General features: G+C 40.7%; 1 long non-coding RNA gene across 5 annotated transcripts in view; it reads left to right on the top strand.

Moving 5' to 3' along the window:
- LOC140725639 (uncharacterized) overlaps nucleotides 1-19,480 on the top strand; it is a 37,743-nt gene that overhangs the window by 10,174 nt on the left and 8,089 nt on the right. For 3 of the 5 annotated variants that reach the window (XR_012098399.1, XR_012098398.1, XR_012098396.1), the window contains exons 4-5: nucleotides 5,521-5,573; nucleotides 17,062-18,995. This is a non-coding gene — a long non-coding RNA (uncharacterized lncRNA). Of the gene's footprint in view, nucleotides 1-738; nucleotides 952-5,520; nucleotides 5,574-17,061; nucleotides 18,996-19,480 lie in introns of those variants that run through there. The other 2 variants (XR_012098397.1, XR_012098400.1) reach the window with 2 other exon arrangements.

Genomic DNA, 19,480 nt, shown 5'->3' with positions numbered 1-19,480 from the left:
ACTAGAACTAGAGGTCATAGGATTAGAGTGAAGGGTGACAAATTTAAGGGGAATCTGAGGGGAAGCATCTTCATTCAGAGGGTGGTGAAGCTGCCAGCAGCAGTGGTAGATGCAAGTTCAATTGCAACATTTAAGACAAGTTTGGATAGCGAGAAGTTTGCAGAACTATGGTCCAGGTTGTTGAATACTGATGTTTGATCTGAGGTTCTTTGGAATTCAAGAATGGGGCGTAACTTGATGCTTACAATCCTTTACTGAGCACTAAAAGAACAAAGCAGAGCCTAGTAGTGAGGAAGAAGATGAAGACAAGTGAGACTGGGTGCAGGTAGGTGGGACTAGGAGAAGATCTGGTTGGCAGGCACTGAAGAGCCTGTTTCTATGCAGTTGTACTCTATGCTTGGGTACCAGCTTATAAAGTACCCAGGACATCTTCAAGAAGTGGTGTCTCAGAAAGGCAGTGTCCATTATTAAGGACCCCCAGCACCCAGGGCATGATCTTTTCTCACTGTTACCATCCGGTAGGAGGTACAGAAACCTGAAGGCACGCACTCAGCTATTCAGGAACAGCTTCTTCCCCTCTGCCATCTGATTCCTAAATGGACATTGAACCTGTGAAAACAACCTTGCTTTTTTAATATATATAATTTCTGTTTCTGCACGATTTTTAATCTATTCAAAATAACATTTACTGTAATCGACATTATTTATTTATTTATACTTATTTTTTCCTTCTTCTAGATTATATGTTGCATGGAACTGCTGCTGCAAAGTTGACACATTTCACAACACATGCCGGTGATAATAAACCTGATTCTGATTCTGCTTTTATTCTTCCTCTGAACTGATTATCAAGATCTATAAATGTACTCATTGCCTCAAAAATGGCAAATTGCAGGCTTGTTTCTTGGTAGCTTGTAGAGACATTTCAATAATAAACGCCATCTGTCCTGATATGATAGTGTGTTATTTGCTTCTCTTGCTGATCTGGAGTGAAACAAACAAGTGCCCAGGCCTACCTGAACAGACAACACTGCAAGCCTGTGATAGAATGCTCTCAGTGCCATATTTTAATGTCACAGAAGGTGCATTCTTTGTTAACATTGCCATCTCCAATTACCAATCCACTTCTGGGGATATCATATTCCCGTTCCCTCCTGTGTGGTTTCACCACAGTCCTGGGCTCTATATTATTTGCTGGGTTTTTTTTGTCAGTCTATTTCATACTCCAAGTTTGTATGCATTGTCCCAGCTTTTCCTGAACTCTGCTGCTTAGCTCATCTTTTAACTCAAGCATCACATTCCATTGTAATTCTTTTGTAATGGTTCCTTTTTCTCAGTTCCTTCCCATCTGTTCTCATGATGAGGCCTTTCACACCAGGACATCAGGCCATCTGAGATGTACAGCTCTTACAGAAAATGGGGTCCCCCTGCCACACAATTGATGGTCCCTCACCAGCATCTCCTCCATTTCCCACACTTCTGTCCTCACCTTATCTCTCATAGGCAGAACCGGGATAGAGTTCTCCTAGTCCTTGCCTACCACCCAATCCAGGTTACATATCATTCTCCTCATCTGCCATCTCCAAAGGGATCTCACCACCTTCCCTCCCTTCCCTGCGCTCTGCAGGAATTGCTCTTTCTGTCACTCCCTTGTCCACTCATTCCTCCCTCTCCTGCAACTGCACAAAGGGCAACCATACATCTCTTCCCTGATCATTGATGTCCGGCCTGGTGGCACAATAATATCAGTGCCGGACTCCGGAGCGAAGGTTCCCGAGTTCGAATCCGAGTCGGGTTGAGCGTCGAGCTAGCAACTCGGCCTCATAAAAACAAGAATGGCTTGCTATGGAAGCACCATCATGACGGTGTCCCGATAACTCCACTGCTGAGTTAAGGGCTATTCTTCTTCTTCTTCTGATCGTTGACGATATGTCAACACAGACAGGGGGAAATTGCTTCATCATGCACCTCTGTCGTACCGACCACAATCTCTCAATGGCCAACCATTTCCAAGTCTCCATCTGTTCCTTTGAACATCAAATTCTCACGCTTCCAATCATTACTCTCTTCCTGCTCCCTTTTCCTATATTACTTATTCTCTTCTTTTCTTCTTTTTCCTCTTAATCCAACTGATCCCATCACCTGTCTTTCCCCTTCCTTCCCCCCACTTCCTGTTCGCTTATCACCCACACTTTCCTTCCACTGCTTTCTCTTGCCACCTGCCCCTTGTTTATTCTGCACTCCAGTGTCTTCTCCTATCATATTCCATCATCTGCCCTTTATCACTTCGACTAACCTCCTCCCAACCTTTGACATCATTCCCATCCTCATCTGCCAAACACCCCCTCCCCTCGCCTGCATCCACCTATCACCTGCAAGCTCTTGGTACACCCCTTCCCTCCACCTTTTTATCTACCCCTATCCCCCCCCTTTCTTTCTTGTCTAATGAGGGGCTTTGATCGGTTGTGAACAAAGTGATTCTGTGCCCCCGTTTCACCAACGTGGAGGTTGCTGCATGTCAGGTTCTCTCCAGCCTGACCTGCTGAGTCCCTCCTTTACCTTCTGTACGGCTCTGCTCAAGATTGCACATTTTCTTCCATCTTCTCCGTGTTAAATTTATTGTTTTTAATCCAAGGTTCCTTTGGAAGTCAGGAAAGAGACACAAATCATGTTACTTCATGATCGTTTTATTATATGTTTATAGAACAAGGAAAATCTAAAATGGTCGGCAACAGGAGCAGAGCTAGTAGTAGAAGAGAGTGAGAAGCAAAAAGAAGAAAGAGATGGCACTGTCTTGTCAGCTCTTTTTATACCTATAGATAGAAACATTCCAATCAAATTCACAAATAAGAGTCAGCCAATCAGATAGCCCTTATTCAAATAATGTAGCACCAGAGAAGCTTCCAGAGCTTTCCAGAATCATACAAGTGTAACCACTAGGAGCACACGGAACAACTTTGTATACATACTATGACCACTAGGAAGCCTGCTTAACAGTTATATGTATAAAAGTAGTTGTATCTAAATCACAAGCAGGTAATTAATTGTTAAACTGCAAAGAAAATAATAATTAAACAATTTAATCCAATTTAAGTTATTACCATGGTTGACTATTCCTTAATCTTGCTCCTTTGCATCCATGAGAAACATAGACAATGGTCTTTACTGGCGGTTATTTCCTTCATTGATCCTTGTGGAATACCCTGTACACTGACAGTTAAAGCAGCCCTGGGTGACAGATCTCACGGATCCTTATGTTCTTGTCCCACCACAGGAATCTTTAGTTGCAACTTGACTTACCTCTGTCTCAGTCTGTCCCACTATACTATTCCCTGTCCCACCACAAGCATTCCACGTAGCAGGAAATGTAATAAACTGCTGCTGAAATGCACATCACATCTAGGAACTTGCTCCTATTAATTGCAAACATATTTTAAATGTAGATAGTTACAGTTTCCATTGAAATAATGTGGATGAAAATAGAATGTGCAGGTAACATGGGCAGTATGCAATTGGAAACAAAAATTACTGGTTAGTTTAAAAGCAGGAAACACTAGAAGCATTCAGCTAGCCAGCCAACACCTGTAGAAAGAAAAATTGTTTTAACATATCAGATCATTGGAACCGGTAAGTTTAGCCAGAGTGCTCATTTTGCCTTGACACTCTGAAAGAGTTTTGTGAACAGGAGTGTAGAATAAATCCTTCTTACCACAACTGCAATAATGTTAAAACATTTTCCTTCATATGCAATTTTTCCCGGTGCTGGCAGCTTGTGATTAGCATCCACAGTGGAGGAATGAACTGGTCCTTTGTCAAGGTGATGCTATCTGAGGAACATACAAAGATGATGAGCTACGATAGTCTGGCTGTTTGCAGACCACTGGGCAACTGGGATGTTTCTCCCATTTACCTACAGTAAGTTTGTTAACCCAGTAAGTGTGGTAAGAAGGATCACATTTTCACAAATTGCGACAAGCAATAGAAGTTGAAATAGAGATGCTTTTCAGATCTGTTTCTCCTTAAAGCAGGGGTTCCCAGTCTGGGGTCTACACACCTCTTGGTTAATGGTAGGGGTCCATGGCATAAAAAAGGTTGGGAACATCTGCCTTAAAGGAATGTTGGCTAAATCAGCACACACAAAATCAAGTTTAAAGTTCAAATTTCAAATTAAATTTATTATCAAAATACATATATGTCACCATATATTACCTTGAGATTCATTTTCTTGTGGGCATATTCAATAAATCTATAGAATAATAATGAATGTCCAACTGGGGCATTCAGCCAGAGCCCTGAAGACAGCAAATTGTGCAAATTCAAAAGAAGAAATAATAATAATAATAATAATAATAATAATAATAATAATAATAATAATAAATAAACAAACAATAAATATTGAGAACATGAGATGAAGAGTCCGTGAAAGTGAGTCCATAGCTTGTGGAAACATTTCAATGATGGGACAAGTGAATTTGGGTCAAGTTAACCCCTTTGGTTCAAGAGCCTGATGGTTGAGGGGTTGTAGGTAATGCTGGAGGAACTCAGCAGTTCAGGAAACATCCATCGAAATGAATAAACAGTTGACATTTCAGGCCGAGACTAAGACCATTTCGTGCATGTAGCTCTGGATTTCCAGCATTTGCAGAATCTCTTGTGTATATGATTGGCTAAATTTTGTTTCTGTTTTAACAGCAATTTTTGACTTTATAGCATGAATCTTTATTGCTGTAAATTGTACCATCGTTTATCCCACACAGCCTCTTTCTGAGTCATTTAGTAGTGAATAAAACATTCATTTGGGCACATTTTCTTTGGGAAATGCTGAGATGCGAGCAATTATTCCAATGATCAGAGAAGTGACAACTGACCACCATGAAGCCAACTCTCCCAATGATTCAGATCATGAGATGAGGTTGGAAGGTGCCCTATTTGCCTCTGAATTCAGTTGTTACAGTCAGAATGACAAAAGGCTAATAACTTTGACTTTAGTGTACTGGACTAAGAAGGAACAAAGCCAGCCAGGATTCATTGGTGACCAACAGAAACTTGAAAAGGAGAGGAGTAGATACAAGTTTGACTGGTTTCAAATTTAAAAGGACTTCAACACAGCAGATGGGCTCCTCCCATGGTAAACTGCCAGGCACCATTGGCAAACTAGTTACACTAAAATCACACAGGGCTGGCCAACTATGCTTGCGATGACCAGAGAGGTTAGGATAGGGAAGGGGTGACAGCAAATCCTGGCCTCTCTTAGATCTTTCCTGAAAAGCCTCTAGAAATTATTGGCAAATTTCTTCCCGTCCCTTAGATATTCCTGCCCTTCAGGTTATCCAGGAAAGGACACCTCGTCTGAATGCAGGCTAAATTTTTGCTTGAGTCTAGAATTGTACCAAACAATCCCTACAAACTTACCCCCCCCCCCCCACTGAGTTTTTGCTGCTTCTGCATCTTGTACCATATTGTGGAAATATAACTGTGTAATCAAGTTCTATAAGGCAATAACTTCTCTTTTGTTCATAGATAAACAAAATGAGCAAATGAAATACATGAAAGATGGAGAATATGCTGCCAAGGTAACAGATCAATCAGGCTCTGAGATTACTCTTATGCAAGCCGGTCAGACACAACAATGTATTGGTTTATTGATATTGGTTTATTACTGTCAGATGTACCAAGATACACTGAACGGCTTGTCTTGCTTACTGTTCATACAGATCAGATCATTACACAGCGTATTGAACTATAATAAGGTAGTATATTAACAATGCAGAATAAAGTGTAAAAGCCACTGAAAAGGTGCAGTGTAGCTAAACGATAAAATGCAAGGACACCGAGGTAGATTTTGGAGATGAGAGTCCATCTTATCATACAAGAGGTCCATTCAAGAATCTGATAACAGTGGGATAAAATATGTCCTTCAGTCTGGTGCTATGTGCTTTCAGGCTTTTGTATCTCCTGCCCAATGGGAGAGCAGAGAAGAGAGAATGTGTGGGGTGTGTGAGGCCTTTGATTATGCTAGTTGCTTTACTAAGGCAGTGAGAAGTATAGGCAGAGTCCTTAGAGGGGAGGCTGGTTCCTGTGATGTGCTGGGCTGTGTCCACAACACTGTGCTTTTCTTTGCATTCACATGTAGAGTAGTTGCCATACCAACCTGTTATCTATCCAGACAGAATGCTTTCTTCAAAGTTCAAAGTAAAATTTATTATCAGAGTACATCCCTGTATAACCCTGAGATCCTTTTTACTGTAGGCATACTCAGCAAATCTATAGAAAGTAATTGTAAACAGGATCAATGAAAGAACAAGGGCATAGAAGATAACAAACTGTTGAAATGCAATGATAAATAGCAATAAGAAACAAGAGCATGAAATATCAAGATAAGGAGTCCTGAAAGTGAGATCAGTGATTGTGGGAACATCTCGATAGATGAGTGTAAGTATTCTCTTTTGTTAATTGTCCCTGATGGCTGAGGGATAGTAACTGTCCTTGAACTGGATGGTGTGAATCCTGATGGCAGCAGCGAGTAAGGACCAGGGCCTGGTTGGTGAGGATCTTTGATGATAGATGTTGCTTTCCTACAACAGTGTTTCATGCAGATGTGCTGAATGATTGGGAGGACTTTACCTGCTATGTATTGGGCCAAATCCAATATCTTTTGTAAGATTTTCCATTCAAAAGCATTGGTATTCCCATATGAGGCCATAATGCAGCCAGACAATACCCTTTCCACTACATATCTATAGAAATTTATCAAGGTTTTTATGTCATGCCGAATCTCCACAACCTTCTATGGAAGTAGAGGTGCTGCCATACTTTCTTTGCGATTATATTTATATGATGATCCAGGACAGGTCTTCTGAGATAGTGACATCCAGGAATTTAAAGCTACAGACCCTCTCCACCTCTGATCCTCCAATAAGGACTAGCTTTTGGATCTCTGGTTTCCCTCTCCTGAAATCTACAATTAGTTCCTTGGTCTTGCTGACATTGAGCGAGAGGTTGTTGTTACTACATCACTCAGCTAAATTTATAATCTCTCTGCTGTATGCTGATTCATCACCATCTTCGATACGGTCCACAACAGTGGTGTCATCAGCAAACTTGAATATGGTGTTAGAGCTGTACTTAGCCACACAGTCACAAGTTTAAGGCAAGCAAAGCAGGGGGTGAAGTCAACATCCATAAGACCATAAGACATAGGAGCAGAATTAGGCCACTAGGTCCATCGAGTCTGCTCTGCCTTTCAATCCTAGCAGATCCTCGTGGTGCTCCTGTGCTGGTGGAGATTGTGGAGGAGATGTTTTTGCCAATCCAATCTAACTGGGATCTGTAAGTGAGGAAATCCAGTACAAGGGGGTATTGAGGCCCAGGTCTTGGAGTTTCCTGATTGGTTTTGAAGGGACGATGGTATGAAATGCTGAGCTGTAATCGATAAAGAGCATCCAGATGTATACATCTTTGCTGTCTAGATGTTCCAGGGTTGTGTGAAGAGCTAATGTGATGGCATCTGCTGTGGACCTATTGCTCCAGTAGGCAAAGTGGATAAGATCCAAGTCACCGCTCAGACGGGAGCAGAAATGTTCCAAGACCAACCACTCAAAACACTTCATCACTGTGGATGTGCATCGATGAAATGTGGTAACTGTTGGAGGGACATTGCTAATGTATTTAGCTTCCTGAGGAAGTAGAGACATTGGTGAACTTTCTTAGCTTCGACACTAATGCAGTCTGACTAGGAGATGTTCACACATAGGTACTTGAAGCTCCCAAACCTCTCAACCTCAACACTGTTGATGTAAACAGAAGCCTGTGCACCCCAACCCCCTTTCTGAAATCAATGACTAGCTTTTTTGTTTTGTTGACATTGAGGGAAAGGTTGTTGTCATGACACCACGTCACTAAGCTCTCTCCTTCATGTACACTATGCTTAGAGGGATCAGCTTTTAAATAGCATTGGTTCAAAAAGTAGTGATATTTGTTACTGATAATTGACAAGAAATGAGCAACAAGATCATTTGAACTGTTTTGCTCACTGTGCTTTCAAGCATTCAGGCTTGAGAATGCCAGAAACAGCCAGGAAATGAAAATGAAACAACTTCACCACTTCAAAAAGTTAGAATCTACTGAAAGTATCGACAATCATTTTGAAAGTAACAAAGAACATGAAGATTTGGAAGATGCAATCATTGATAGCATTGTATGAAGACAGTCCGTTATCTGCACGAGGTGTCTACACTGATTTTGTTCATCGCATATATTGGATGAGTTCCTCTGTCGCTAAGTATCGGGAAATAATACATAAATATTCCGAACTAATACACAGATTTATAATACTGCAGTCCTATTGATAGTGTTTTAACTTGGTATGTATTTCATTTAAATACATAATTAGTTTTTCAGTTTTTTTGTATAGCTACAGATATAGGAAGGCAGGAACAAATGAGGCACTTGAGGAGTATAAGAAATGCAAGAGAACACTTAAGAAAGAAATCAGGAGGGCTAAAAGAAGGCATGAGGTTGCTTTAGCACACAAAGCGAAGGAGATTCCCAAGGGCGTCTACAGATATATTAAGAGCAAAAGGATAGCGAGGGACAAAATTGGTCCACTGCAAGATCAGATTGGTCATCTTTGCATGGAACTGAAAGAGATGGGGGAGATCTCAAATAGATTTTTTTGCATTTGTATTTATTTGGGAGATGGACACAGAGTCGATACAAGTGAGGCAAAACAGCAGTGAGGTCATGGACCATATAGAGTTTACAGAGGAGGATGCATTTGTAGTTTTGAGGTGGATAAATCTGCAGGCCTGACAAGGTATTCCCTCGGATCCTGTGAGAGGCTAGTGCAGAAATTGCAGGGCCCCTAGCAGAAATGCTTAAAACATCCTTAGCCATGGGTGAAGTGCCAGAAGATTGGAGGATAGCTAATGTTGTTCATTTGTTTAAGAATCAACCAGGAAGTTATAGGCCAGTGAGCCTGACATCAGTAGCAGGGAAGTTATTGGAAAGTATTCTAAGTAATTAGGCCATTTGGCCCATCGAGTCTGTTGTGCCATTTCTTCATGGCTGATCCAATTTTCCTCTCAGCCCCAATCTCCTGCCTTCTCCACATATCCCTTTGTGCCCTGACCAATCAAGAATCTAGCAACCCCTGTCTTAAATATACATAGAGACTTGGTCTCCACAGCTGCCTGTGGCAATGAATTCCACAGATTCACTACTCTCTGGCTATATAGGTTCCTCCTCATCTCCATTCTGAAAGGATGCCCCTCTAAAAGGATGTCTCACAGAGGCTGTGTCCTATGGCCTTGGACTCTCCCACCATAGGAAACATCCTCTGCACATCCACTCATTCAAGGCCTTTCACCATTTGATAGGTTTCAATGAGGCCAACCCTCATTCTTCTGAATTCCAGTGAATACAGGCCCAGAGCCATCAAACACTCTTCAATGTGACAAGCCATTCAATCCTGGAATCATTTTCGTGAACCTCCTTTGAACCCTTATCCTTTCTAAAATAAAGGGCCCAAACCTGCTCACACTACACTAAGCGAGGCCTCACCAGTGCTTTATAAAGTCTCATAAATTTGGCTGGGCAGAGACTGATTAGGTATAGTCAACATGGTTCTTTTTGTGTTGTATGTCTTGTCTATTCAACCATATAGAGTTTTTCAAGATGTTACCAAGAAAGTTGATGAAAGCAAGGCAGTGGATGTTGGCTACATGGACTTCAGCAAGGCATTTGACAAGGACCTGCATGAGTGGTTGGTCAAGAAGGTTCGCATTCAGGATGAGATAGGAAGTTGAAATAGACATTGGCTTTATGGAGAAAGCCAGAGTGGTAGCATATTGTTGCCTTTCTGGCTGGAGGCCTGTGACTAGTGGAGTGCCACAGGGATTAATACTGGCTCCATTATTGTTTGTCATCTATATCAATGATCTGGATGATAATGTGGTAAACTGGATCAACAAATTTGTGGATAACTCCAAGACTGGGAGTGTAGCAGCTGGCGATGAAGACTATCAAAGCTTGCAGCAGTATCCGGACCAGTTGGAAAAATGGGCTGAAAAATGGCAGATGGAATTTAATTCGGACAAGATGTTGCACTTTAGGAGGACAAACCATGGTAAGATTTACACAGTAAATCACTGAGTGGTGCTGTAGAACTCAAGGATCTAAGAATAAGATCCAATATTCCTTGAAAATGGCATCACAGGTAGATATGAAACTAAATAACGCATCTGGTATATTGGCCTTCATAAATCAAAGTATTGAGTACAGGAGTTGGGATGTTATGTTGAAGTTGTATAAGACGATAGCGAGGTCGAATTTGGAGTATTGTGTGCTGTTTTTTTTATCACCTACATACAAGCAAGATGTATAAAAGATTGAAGGAGTTCAGAAAAAAATTTACACGGATGTTTCCAGGATTTGAAGACCTCAGTTATAGGGAAAGGTTGAATAGGTTAGGACTTTATCCCTTGGAATGTAGACGATTGAAAGGAGATTTGATAGAAGTATACAAATCATGAGGGGTATAGATGGGGTAAATGCAAGCAGGCTTTTTCCACTGAGGTTGGATGAGACTACAACCAGAGGTCATGGGTTAAGAGTGAAAGGAGAAATGTAAAAGGGGAAAATAGTGGGAAACAACTTCTCTCAGAGGGTGATAAGAGTGTGAAACAAGCTGCTAGTGGAAGTGGTGGATTCAGGCTTGATTTCAATATTTAAGAGAAATTAGGATAGGTACATGGATGGGAGGAGTAAGAGCAGGCTATGGTCCAGGTGCAGATCGATGGAACTAGGCATATTAATAGTGTGACATGGACAAGATGGGCTGAAGGGCCTGTTTCTGTGCTCTATGACTCTATTCCCAAACTTATAATAATCCAGTTTAATCATCAAAGCATTATAAGTGCTGCAAAATGGGCTCTGTGCCTCTTCAGCCACTTTCCCAATCCAAAACCTTATCCCAGCAAAATGTAAGATCAGGAACAACTTATAAAATTAACCCTTATTATTTGTTCTAATTTCTTTATTATAAAATGCTAAACATCAAAATGTTATGCAACTTCAATCACCAAAGCTGATCTAAAACCGACTGATTGACAAGTAGCACTTGGCCACAGAGATCACAGTGAATTCTTTTTCTTATTACCAAATCATTATTTAGTAGATACTCTGTACTGTAATCACCACATTACACTGTAAGTCAGATCATTATGGAAGAAGAAGCTAAAACAAAACTATGCTGCTCTCAAAGGAAATGTAAAGTGCTTAAAACACCATTAATAATTTTCAAAGTATGACTTCCAAGCAAAATATTTCCTCTAATTTCTCCTCCTTCAAGAAATTTACAAGGGAGGTGCGTCCTGTAAGGCAGCAAAGTATTGCCGGTGCAAGCCTGTAATAAGATAAGATGTAATTCACTTCATAGATACTAAAGAAACCATTTATTAAAAAACAACACACACAAAATGCTGGTAGAACACAGCAGGCTAGGCAGCATCTATAGGGAGAAGCAATGTCGAAACTTTTTTTTATGAAAAGTGAGTGAAACAGCTAAAAATCTTAGTTTCCCTAAAAACTAAATCTAAAAATGGACCAGACATGCATTTTAAGATTTCTGACACAGCTTGATCTTCTAATTCTCTGGAGTTGCTGATTATCCAAGCTTCCCTCAGACCAGAGGTGATTGCTGAGCCAGCTCCAGATGGCAGTAGTTTTACTAAAGGATATGTGCTTTCTACGCCTACAACCCATTGAAGCTGAGCTGCTTTTGAAACCAGCTGTCACTAAGCTAAGCAGGACTGTTGCCCGATGATGGCTTTCTGTCAGACATCAGCAGAACGGCAGGTGGCACAAGTCAAAGGTCATCTGTTTATTACATGGCAGTGTCAACCGCAATTATCCTTTTTGTACAACGAACCCTCATTTAACAATTTCTTTCCAAAACACATGTCTGCTTCTTTGTGTTTAGACATAAGGCAAAGTACCAGCTTTTATTAAACAGCCAAATGTTTGTGATGAAACTAGGACAATGCTACAAAGCTACATTTTTAAAATAAGATTAATTATTTAACCCTTTGTGTGCTGATATTTTTTTTTCAAAGCAAGACAACCTATAAATTTTAAGAGAAGCTTTCCTTTATGTTTCTCCCCTTATTTTCTTTATCCTTCCACAAAGGAGAGGGAAGACATAAACCTTAATCCAGACTTTGAAATGTTCTGTAGTTTCAACATTAGCCCATAATTGCTAGCTGGAAATATATTTCTAAAAGGGGATATAGTGTTAGCTACCTGCAAGGACAGCCTTTGCATTTATAATTGAAAAGTATTTTATTATATTTAACTTTGCAACCTGGACTATTCTGTCTCTGATGGATCATGTTAATGGTGATTGGCCCATATGAAGGACAGCAATAACTGTGCCAGAACTTGCATAATATCAATATGCTAAGAAAAGTGTATTGATGAGGCACAATTGATGAAAGGAAGCAATGGTTACTCATTTTACTAGAAAAGAAAACTAATTTAGTCACCAGGAACAAACTTATCACCAGATTTTAACTATCAACTAGATTTAATGGATATTTCATAACCCTTAAATTCAAGCAACTGTAGCATACCATCGACCCAAGTTCAATTCCCACCACTGCCTGTTCACCCCATGACCAAGTGGGTTTCCTCCCACAGTCTAAGGACATAGCAGTTGGTAGGTTAAGTGGTCATCGTAAATTGTCTCTTGATTAGGCTAGGATTAAGTCAGAGGTTGCTGGGTTGGAAGGACCAGAAGAACCTATTCCGCGCTGTATCTCAATAAATAAAATCAATTCATTGGCAGTCTGCATCTTCTACCATTGCCCATGCTCCAACTCTTTACTCTGAAGCAGAACAAAATGACCAATTTTGATAACGTTCTCATTCCCATCTCCAAGGAAGACAAAAACATCCTTCTTAGAGACTGTAATGCAAGAGTAAAGGCCCCTGGATCGTAGTGTTGCTAAAGGGAGAGTGGTGAAGATTGCAGAGTCGTACAGAAAGGAGATGGGTACTTCAGCCCAGCTCATCCATGCTGACCAAATGCCCTTCCATGTTTGACCCATGTCCCTCTAACCTTTTCTATCTGTGTACTTATTCAAATGTTTTTTAAGTGTTGTTATTGTAGCTGCCTCAACCACTTCCTCTGACAGTTCAATCCATATAGGAATCACTCTCTGATGAAAAAGTTGCCCTTCAGATTCCTTTTAAGTCTGTCCCCTGTCTTGTTAAACCTATATCCACTAGTTCTTGATTCCCCAACCCGGGGAGATAGACTGCTTGACTTCACCCCTATTTATGCCCCTCATGATTTTATATACTTCTATAATTAATTCCAGAAGCCTGGTTCTTCCCAGCTAATATTACCTTGTAATTGCCAACACAATTGATGGATAGCATGACAAACTCTTGACCACTTGGAAATAACCCACATTCAAAGCACTAACACTTCCTAGACCACTTTATTATAAGGAGGAGGTGGTGTAGGACATTCACATCAGCAGGGTAATGAGGAGAACAGAAAATTGCTGACGATTGCTTTTCCTGCAAGGTCCATCACCCTCTTCCCGGTCTAGTGCAGCACATGTCAATCTACAGAGTCCATAGGAGTTATAATACTGTAATGATCCAATATCCCAGTAAATACAGGGAGAAAAGCATGCTGAAGGACATTGGTCCTCCCTATTAATAATGAAGACTCCAACATTGAGGACAACTAAAAGACTATGAAATATAGAAACATAGAAAACCTACAGCACAATACAGACTCTTCAGCCCACAAAGCTGTGCCAAACATGTCCTTACCTTAGAACTACCTAGGCTTACCCATAGCCCTCTATTTTTCTAAGCTCCATGTATCTATCCAGGAGTCTCTTAAAAGACCCTATCATATCTGCCTCCACCACCGCCACCAGCCACCCATTCCACACACTCACCACTCTGTGTAAAAAAAAAAACTTAACCCGACATCTCCTCTGTACCTTCTTCCAAGCACCTTAAAACTATGCCCTCTCATGCTAGCCATTTCAGCCCTGGGAAAAAGCCTCTGACTATCCACACAATCAATGCCTCTCATTATCTTGTACACCTCTATCAGGTCACCTCTCATCCTCTGCCACTCCAAGGAGAAAAGGCCGAGTTCACTCAACCTATTCTCATAAGGAATGCTCCCCATCCTTGTGAATCTCCTCTGCACCCTTTCTATGGTTTCCATGTCCTTCCTGGTGACATGTGAGGTAACCAGAATTGAGCACAGTACTCCAAGTGGGGTCTGCCCAGGATCCTATATAGTTGCAACATTACCTCTTGGCTCTTAAACTCAATCCCATGATTGATGAAGGCCAATGCACCGTATGCCTTCTTAACCACAGAAAACCATAAGGCAGGCACAGGGTCCTTAGTCTTCATCACCAAACGTCATCCGTATTGATTTGATGAAAATGATGCGCAGATCAAAACGTTAATTTCAGTAAAAGAGAAAAGCCTTTTGTGAATGGGAAGACAATCCTAAATCATTACAATGCGCTGATTCTATTCACAAATCAAGGTGCATGCACAGAAGATCAGAGAATTCAAGAACAACTATGTGGAATGAAAAGGTAGAGGAAACCCAACAGTTTACAGACCTGTGTGATAAATGGACATATTGTTGTGCAACAAAATCCACTTATGGCCAATGTTTTCGTGGTCAAATCCCCTGGCGGTCCCAGTAAGGTACCACCCTCCTTAACTACACCAGATACATCAAATCCCAACACAAAGTATCATTGACAGCTCCACTGAGTCCATTCCACAGTACCCAATCACACCTCACTCCCTCAGTGAGTTTTAATACGTCATCAAGGTGATGGAAAACCACAAGATTTTTAGTCCTGAAATTCCAGCAGATGTTTTCCAAACTGGAAGAAAGACTTTGTTTAGTATGGTCCACAGCCTCATAGTTAAGATATGGAATTATGTACAACTATAAATTATGAAGAAATTCCTACTGATTAGAGGAATGCCAAAACAGTCAGCGTAGCCCAGTGGGAAACTCATTTCCTGAACTCTCTTGCACTGACATCCTACATTTCGTGATAATGTCCCACAGGAGTCACAGTGTGGCCTTGGACTAGTGAGCATGACTTCTGATGTGAACATTGTGGCCAAATAGACCCAAGAAAGGTATTCAGAGCACCATCAGGAGCTGTTATCATTTTCCCAGATGTCTCTAAAACCCTTTGACACTATTGACCATGAATCCTGTGGCAAATGCTGCTTAAGTTTAGCTTCTGTTCATCCATTTTGTGAACCACCCACATAATCCACAGTGGTGTAGCAGTTAGCACAACGCTATTACAGTTTGAGGCTTCTGGAGTTCAGAGTTCAACTCCGGTGCCATTCTGTAGGGACTCTCTCTACATCCTATCTGTGGAATATGCATGTTTTCTCTGGGTCATCCAGTTTCCTCCCACAGTCCAAAGATATACCAGGTAGGTTAACAGGTCATTGTAAACTATCCCGTTATCAGGTTGGGCTTAATTGGATTTGTCGGGGATGCTGGGATGGCGTGATTTAAAGGGCCAGAAGGGTTAACTCTGCACTGTATTGCCAAACAAACAAACAAATAGATTGATCAGCATGGTCCAATGGCTTAGAGACAGACCCTTTTTCCATCTGCATTGGAATCAAGTGTGGATGAATACTCGCCCAACTCATCTTCCCATTTGTTCACCTAGAGTCATCTCATTCTTCTTCAATGATCTCTCCCTCCAAAGTTTACCAAAGAGTGCCAAATGGATGGCAACTTGTTGATGTCTTCATGACAAGTCCAAAATCAAGATGACATTGGTCATTAAAATTGAGAATGTTGATAACTGTGTCATTCTACAAAGAAAGACATGCAGACCAGCAGAAGACTCTTTTCAGATGCATACAGCAGTAATACTGCAAAGAGAGGTATACATGAACTAACCCTTGGTCAGCCCACTTCACAACGATGCATCAAGACTGATGCTTGTTCTTTCGAGCACTTTTATTTTGTCTAGGCTTTTTCTTTCCCAGGAACCATCTATTCACACAGAGCTCTGGTGCAAAATTGATGTCTGGATGTTCTGTCGATGAATAGCTAATAAATCATGTTTTCAGCCGTAATCTTGAGATCCCAACGAGCCGTTTGTGTACAAATGCCGTTCTCAGATTTACAGCTGTGAAACCTAGATTTTGTGTCAGAAACATTGAAGGAGATAGGAATAGTATGACCATGCTGCCTTAACAAGATTACTACATGGGTCGTGGTGTCCATTTGGAAGCCAATGTCACCAGAATCAAAAAACATGCTTACAAAACCCAAGTTGCACTGAACAGTGCACTTCTTCAAATAACTTCTCAGAATTCAGCCAAGGCCAGAGGACTCACAGGGACTTAAAAAAATGTTACAAGGCAAGCTCAAACCATTTAAGAAATAACAATTCAAACAATAAACAAAACATTTTGTTAACAACATCTATATAAGGTATCCTCCCACATCGCCTCTCTCAAGCAGAGAAGAAAAAGATTAATTGAGAAGTAAAAGAAAAAAGGAATAACAAACATATTTGTCCCAAATAATTAACGGTACTTTTTTCTACAGATGTTGCCTGGCCTGCTGAGTTCCTCTAGCATTTTGTGTGTGTTGCTTTGGATTTCTAGCAACTGCAGATTTTCTCTTGTTTGTGACAACAAACATATTCATGTCTTTCCTTGACCAATGAGTTTGGCATGTATCTTTGGGGTTGTATCTCAAAGATTAGCACATAAGCTGCTGAGGGGTCTACAAGCTATTCTGATTCTGTATATGGAAAAGGACCTTCTCCAAGGGTTTATCTCAGAAAACTTCATTATAACAATGTGACTCATTAATTAGGAAAATAAGTTGCATACTCTAGTTGATGCAGTTGTTTAGTTAAATATTGGAATCATTTTTTGAATTTGTGCACCCTATTGATAAAGTCTGCTGGAAAAGTAAACATACGTAATGACATCCTTTTCAATTGTTGACAGGATGTGAGTGCTATAAACATAGTCGGCATTTATTGCCCATCTGTGACTGCTCTTGAAAAAATGGTGGTGAACCATCTTCTAGAACAATTGAAGTCCTCTGGTGAAACTATACTCAGAGCACTACTGAGTTCAGATTTTGTGGATTTAGACCCAGCTACAAGGCTACTGGAAGAAAAGAAACAATATATTCTAGTGTTCTATGTACCAAATGCTTTGTATCCTTTAATGTTATGAGTCACAGACTTGAGAGGTGCCAAGAGAGCTGCCTTAGCAAGTAGCTGCAGTGAATTATGTAGATAGCACTTGCAGCAGCCATCGTCCACAATCAGAGAAGGGAACAAATGTTTTAATCAGTGGCTGAATTGCAAGTAAAGTGAGATACTTTCTCCTGAATACTGTTGAGTTTCTTCGGTGTTAGAATGTGCAATGCCTTTGGAGAACTGAACTAGATTTAGGCAGCATAAGACACATCCATTAGAAGTCTTGCACCAGTCCTCTGAGTAAAACATTCTGGAAATTAAAAAAAAATACTTTGCTGTTTGGAAAGTCTGTTGTGAATGTCTGCTTCCTATGATCATTATAAAAATACAAAGCTGTGATCATTAGGATCACAGGTCAGATTATTCTGAAATCTGCTGGATGCACTGATTCTCAAACCTCATTTGTAGAAATCAAGAATATTGAAGACCCATTATTATCAGGGAGCCCTCAAATATTATTTGATCTACATTTTGTCAAACTAATAATGCAATTTTGAATGAGATAAAATCATGCAATTTTTGGACAAAGCAATCATTAGATTGGAAATACTGTTGTACTCAATTTTAAAGTTATATTTTGTAGTTTTAAGGTTAATTATATTTCAGATGCAGGTGTGTTATATACATATTGCATAATTTTGCATATAAATATATGTCATTTGAATATTAGTAATGTCCTTAAATGGAATATTTTTTCTTTCCAATTTTCTTCTTCCACTCCACCCCTTCACCGTCCATTCCCCCTTATTTCATTCAACTAACTATTGCTTATGAATCCATACTGAGAATGAAGCAAGTTATTTATTTGCAAGGAGATAACAGATAAACCAGTCCTAGCCTTATTCAGTATGTGGACTGAATGCAAAGAACAAAGCTTGATGGATAGTGACCTGAAGCAGGAACCTGAGTCTTTATGTCTCAGCTGAGACATAATAAATTAATATACACTTGCCATTAACCTAAAATTGTTTTTGAATGTATACAATGGTTTTAGATGGTAGATCCATGGATACTGCGGCCAATGGATGGGGTGGACAAGGGGCCCTGGGTGGGGGTGATATGGGGTGGAAGTTATCAATTAGGAAAATTACTTGACCTGGATGATTAGGAGTTTTATGTGTGTTGTTGCAGCTCCATTCCCCAGAGATTCCACTGTGTTTTATTTTTAGAGAGTGGAAAGGTTTTGAGGATTATGAGCTGAGCTATTAAGTAATGTGCAACTGAACTGTATCTGCCCTTATCATAGCATTGTTAGGTAATGTAAATTGGGGAAATGTACATAATTCATCACCACTGACATTGAGGTGGGGTTTCGCTTGAAGAGGCTGGGCTGACATGATGACATTGTTACATAAGGATTTTTAGTGCAATTTTGTGTTTAGGTTTTTGGAGTTCAATAAAATGTGTTATGGGTTTCGTTAAACATAAAACACCTCACTTTGTTTTATTTGCAAAAACCTACATAGGTGACCCCGATGCTCCAGGATGATTCCGGAATTATTGAACGTGTCGGCCAACACAATCACTTTAAAACTGTGTGAGTTTTGAGAGCAAAATGCTGTTGCTTGCTTTGTACAAGCTGAGGCCAAGTTCGCTCTGTGAGAAATCACCGCCGACGACACCAAATTCTACTACGTGGTAGTGTTGCTCAGCAACTCCAGGGCTGGGAGACTGGTGAGTCTGTCTGAACACGATAAATACAGTACATCATTCGTCCTCCATTATCAACCTCAATAAGCCCAGTCAGCAAGGCCCTCAACAGAAAGGACAAGCATGATTGGACTGCACCTTGTGTGAAGTGCCAGCAAGCAAAAGTTAGCCGTCAAGTTCAGGCGCCATTGGCACCTTTTGAAGTCCCTGAGTGACAGTTTGCTTATGTCAATGTAGACCTTGTTGGTACTCTTCTCCCAATCCATGGTTTCACGCACCTTCTTACCACGGTGGGCCATACCACCTAGCAGCCAGAGGTCATCCCTTTAGCATCGACAATGGCCGCAGGCATGGCTCGGGCGTTCATGGATTGCTCAGTTTGGCATCCCATCTGATAGTTCCCCAGTTCATCTCAGACCTCTGGGCTGCGAAGGCCCAGCACCTCAGCGTTAGGGTACCTCACACCATGGCGTAGCACCCGCAGTCCAATGGCCTGCACAAGTGGTCTC

This window comes from Hemitrygon akajei, chromosome 1 (assembly GCF_048418815.1).
Source record: "Hemitrygon akajei chromosome 1, sHemAka1.3, whole genome shotgun sequence".
In the NCBI taxonomy this organism is placed as follows: domain Eukaryota; kingdom Metazoa; phylum Chordata; class Chondrichthyes; order Myliobatiformes; family Dasyatidae; genus Hemitrygon; species Hemitrygon akajei.
This window is presented reverse-complemented; position numbering and strand designations above follow the sequence as displayed.